Source organism: Octopus bimaculoides, chromosome 12, assembly GCF_001194135.2.
Source record: "Octopus bimaculoides isolate UCB-OBI-ISO-001 chromosome 12, ASM119413v2, whole genome shotgun sequence".
Taxonomy (NCBI): domain Eukaryota; kingdom Metazoa; phylum Mollusca; class Cephalopoda; order Octopoda; family Octopodidae; genus Octopus; species Octopus bimaculoides.
Genome location: NC_068992.1, coordinates 39868304 through 39874127, shown reverse-complemented (window position 1 = coordinate 39874127; position 5824 = coordinate 39868304).

Here is a 5824-nt window from a genome sequence, read left to right as displayed (position 1 = left end):
ATATATACGTATGTGCACACATACCAACACAAAAAATATATTATATATTAACTCTGTGCATGGTGCGTTCACCCACCTAGGTCTCCCTCAATTTGTCCATCCGTACAACTATAGAACATTATCTACACCGCCCGACCAGCCATCATTCCATCAATTAACACACACGCAAACACACACAAACACACACACACACAAACACACACACACACACACACACACATTAATGCATACATTCCTACATATAAATACACGCATAGGCATTCACACACATACAAATACACATTTATAGTTACATAAGGCATATTGCACACGACTTTGTTTGGCCGTATATTTTGTATAATAAACGATATTCATAGCATTTATGTAATTTTTTTTTACAGAGAGAAGTAATAATAAAAAAAATAATGATAGCGATATCTAGGAATAAAAAGCTAGAACATCTAAACTATATTGGAAACTAATGAAATATTGTGGAGATTTAATAACAGGTAAACTGTTTTTCCCCATTATTTTGCCCCTAAACGACCATAAAAATGTGAGCATGCGTTGAAAGAGAAAATGGCGCTTAGTGCTTCAGTTATAGCGTCGTGGTTGTAAGTTTTACTTTTCAAAATATACCGCCATGACACTTAACATAGTGTCGACAACGTTTTATCGTGAAATCAAGTGTATCGGGATGATCACTGCCGCTGTCGCTATCATCATCATCATTATCATCATTATCATCATCATCACCATCATAACATCTTCCCCTTCCACCTCAATTTCATCATCATCATTAGTGTCGTTATCATCGCCATCGTAGGCCTCGTCAGTGTCACTATTATCATCATCATTGTCGTCGTCGTCGTCGTCGTCGTCGTTGTCATCATCATCATCATCATCATCATCATCATCATCATCATCATCATCATCATCATCATCATCATCATCATTATCATCATCTTCATTATCATTGGCGTAATGACTCACCCAAGAGAGCAAAATTTGTTTCAACCCACGGATTCACATCAAGAATCTTGCAAACCAAATACGAGATTGCTTCTTATATCCTTCTGCATTAAATATCATAAGGGTGTCTCGTGTAACAAAAACTCAAGATCGCAGGTGTGGCCGTGTGATAAGAAAGTTGCTTGCCAACCACATGGTTATAACCAGCCCTGTATATAACTAATGCTGAAGCTATCGATCTCTGATCAATTACAAAATTGATTGGAGATTAATCAGATTTACACTGAAAGATTATATAAGCGTTAGTAAAATATTGTTAAGCATTTTTGACTGACTGAAGCGCTAACTATTGTACAAATAACTCTATAATAATAATAATAATAATAATAATAATAATAATAATAATAATAATAATAATAATAATATCCTAATTAAAATATTGTCTATGTAATCTCAAATTTTAAAACAAACACATAATTTTCTTATGATTTCTTTAAACATTCTCTAGAACAATACTATGTGCAAAACCAAATATATGGCGCCCTAGGCATAACACCAACCTGAACTTCTAACTTTTTGTTTCTTGAGGTCTCTGGGTGAGACTTGGAGCCAACTTGTACAAATGCAAAGCAAAAGTCAAACATAAAATAATAATAATAATAATAATAATAATAATAATAATAATAATAATAATAATAATAATAATAATAATAATAATAATAATAACAACAACTACAACAACAAGATCAGAGCAATGAACACAAGGGCTGCTCCTTTATGCGATATGATGCAAGTGTTGTTAGGTGGACAAAGAACGAACTTGAAGAAATGAATAGAAAAACCAGAAAAATGATGGCAATTAACAAAGAACTATACCCCAAAAGCGATATTGACGGGTTGTATGTGCCTAGGAACAAGAGAGGGACAGTCCTCATAGGATGCAAGATTTGTGTTGTCAACGAGAACAGTGTGGGATGGTACATCAAGCAGCAGAGTGAATCCTTGTTTGCCGCTGTTAGACTTAACAATAAAGTACCTACCGAAAATATCATGAATTCACAAAGATTTAAGAAACAAGACGAAGAAGAAAGAATAGACAACTGGAGAATGAAATGATTGCATGAGCAATATCTAAGAGAAATCGAAGGAAAAGACAAGATCAACACGTGGAGATGGCTTAGAAAAAGTGATCTGAAAGGATACAGTGAGGTAATGATATCCAGCGCCCAGGAACAAGCTCTGAGAACTAATTGCACCAAGTTCTAAATAGATAAGAGTAGCGAATCGGCCCTTTGTAGGATGTGTGGAGCAAAAACAAATCTTACATATTGTGAGTGAGTGTAGCAAGCTGGCCCCAAATCACTACAAATGGAGGCGCGATAACGTGGCTAAGTCCGTTCACTGGAGGTTATGTGAAAAGTACTGCCTGAACAGAGCACGGAAATAGTACAAACATGAAAAAGAAAGAGTATCCGAGAACAAGGAATACTGGAACAAAGAACAAGGATACTGTAGGATTTTGCAATCCAATGTGACTCTCTAATTGATGCTCGGTGATCAGATATTGTTGTGGTACATAAAGGTGAAAAGGAAACCAAGATCATAGATATTGCAATACCTGAAGATGCACGCATAAGTGACAAAGAACTAGAAAAGGCTGAAAAGTACAGACTGCTAAAAGACGATGAAATTGCAAGAATGTAGACTATGAGGAAAGCGTCTGTAATTCCAGTTGTTGTAGGGGCTCTCGGAGCACTAACAACCAAGTTCGAGAAATATCTCAAAGAAATCGGAATTGACATGAGAGCAGAGCAAGGCCAAAAAAACTGCTCTTTTGGGGACAGCTAGGATTTTGAGATTGGTACTTGGTTGTTGAATGTCTGCCACGATAATTAACAACCAAGTATCAGAGCTTAAAATGTGCGGAAATAGACCCTGTAGGACCTCTGATAACAGGTTGCTGTCCGCTCTCACAGAATCAACCAGAGCAAACAAGACCGATGGCTTCGAGAAGTAAAACAATAATGATAATAATCCTTTCTACTATCGGCACAAGGCCTGAAAATTTGGTAGGAGGAGGCCAGTCGATTAGATTTCGCTCGGCATGCTTCCGATTCTGCTAGCTCACTGCCTTAGCAATAGCAATAATAATAATAATAATAATAATAGGGACTTATATATACTGGAAGCTATGCCAGCACTATGGAATAACAACAGAAAAAAGATGGTATAAACACACGCCAGAAAAGGTCACAGAAAACGAGAAAGCAACCATACTCTGGGATATGCCAATACACCCAGATCGAGAAATTAAGGCCAATAGACCAGATATAGTTGTCAAAGATCATGAAGGGAAAAAATGCTTCCTAATTGATGTATCAATACCAGCAGATGACAACGTTTCCCTAAAAGAAATGGAAAAACTTTCAAAATACAAAGACCTGGAAATAGAGGTAACTCGAATGTGGAATCTGAAAACAGAAACAATTCCTATCATAGTAGGTGCCTTAGGTATAATAAAAAAATATTCAGACAAATACATAACAAAAACACCAGGACTTACAAATATATATAACATACAGAAAATTGCGCTACTGGGCACTGCACACATCCTACACAAAACACTTTCAATACAGTAACCATAAGAGCATCACAGCAAACCACAGTACATACCCAAGGCACACAGAGCTGTGCTCGGGAGTGAAGTGAAAGCACGTTATAAAAATAAAACTACTGAATAATAATAATAATAACAACAACAACAACAACAACAACAATATTAATAATAATAATAATAATAATAATAATAATAATAATAATAATAATAATAATAATAATAATAATAATACATGCAGAGGTTCGATTTCAGTTCTTTGTTATTAGTCAATGGGTTAACATGAGAGAGGCGAAAGCTAGATTTCGAACAAGAAGTCTCTGAATAGGTGGTTAACAAGAATGAAAGGACTTTGGTGGACAAATAAACGACTGATTGATTGTTTAATCGACACGTTAAACAATCAATCGATTAGTTAATTGGTTAAATAATTAACCAGTTAACTAATAATGAAGATAATAAAGAAGTGGAATTGAACCTGTGTGTGTATTATTGGCGTACTGTCTCTCCCAAAACACAACTATATAGTAAACAATGTTACCCGTGATGTATACACAAAAACGTCGGACAGTCACGACTAGAACGTCTTTGATTGAAGTTCTGCTCTATTAGATTTGACCTGGGTCAACAACTACAACAACAATAAACAGTGCCAGTCGTGTGCTGCGACCACTTTCATGCGAATCACAAAGGGGGTAATTATGGGGAATGCTGGAGCTCCTAGAAACAGCAGCCAAACTTCATTTAAATCGCATCTTACCGTCCTGAGACACAAGAGACACTTTTGTACATTGCAGTCCTAGATAACCTTAAGAAAACAGGAGTCATAGGATGAGATGTTTTTCATCATAGGTCTACCCAGGTAGGGTTCACCTGAAGTTAAGCAACAACAACAACAACAATCATTATAAGTAAATAAGAAGAAATAACAGATAAATCTCCCTGAAATGCACCCTACAGTCCGAGGTACACTTAGCCAGATAAAAAAAAAAAGCTCTAGGTGAGAGACGAATGGAATGTCTATAATTCTAGGTTTGCTCAGTTAGGGCCGGCCTAGGCTTAAGCAACAAAAGCAATAAAAACAACTACAAGCGCTAATTACTTCAACTACGGGTAACCCACTACGTGGTCACAAGGTCTGCAAGAAATAACAGCGAAATGTCCCTCAGACCATACTATTGTCATTACTAGTAACACACGTTATGTACCGCGGCATATCTCAGTGTGGTGTGGCGTGGTGGCCCATTCCGGAATGCTTGTGAACATAGATATGTTAAATTAGCATTCGCCAGTGTCTAAATATTATCAACAATAACGACATCACCAACATCATCAGCAACAACAGTGAAAGAATAGAAAAAGCAATAACAACAACAACAACAACAGCAAATACATAATCAATGTTTTCTACTTTAGACATAAGGCCTGAAATTTTTAGGGAGGGGCCAGTCGATTAGATCGACCCCAGTACGCAACTGGTACTTAATTTATCGACCCCGAAAGGATGAAAGGCAAAGTCGACCTCGGTGGAATTTGAACTCAGAACGTAAAGACTAACGAAATACCGCTAAGCATTTCGCCCGGCGTGCTAACGATTCTGCCAGCTCGCCGCCTTCAAATACATAACCATTGACAAGAACAACGATAACAAACATAACAGCATCGTTATCATCACCACCGTCATCATCGTTGTCGTTGTCATGGGGGTTTACCTATAATGGAATGGGTTTAAAACATGTAGAAAAATATACACCGTATATGTTAAAAGAAGGGAAATATATATATGGTACATGACAGTAAGAGAAAAATAGAAAAAAAACAAAAGAATGTGCTAGTGATGGGACCTTTTGATACAGGAGGACATTTAGGGATAATCAAAGAACCCCCACCATACAAGATCTCCCTGAATACCAAGGACATGTGTACTCTCCAGCTCCTTTCCTCCGATTCACAGGTCAACACTTAGACAGGTACCATCCACTCTTGCATCTTCGCAACTTTCACCCACCTTTCAATAAACTCACTCGAGGACAGCACTTCCCTCTCCACTCTCAATTTCCTTTTCAAGTGAAACTTCAAAAAGTCGATGAGAGCTCCACCAAAGAGGAATGTATCTGTCCTCATTCCTTTCAGCTTTATCCACCAGATAACCTCTTACGTCACAGCCACCAGGCAAAGGAAAACTGTCTTGCCAGCCCGATTAAAGAAGGGCAGCGGGGCAATCATCATTACAGACTCGGCCCACAAACGGATCCGTCC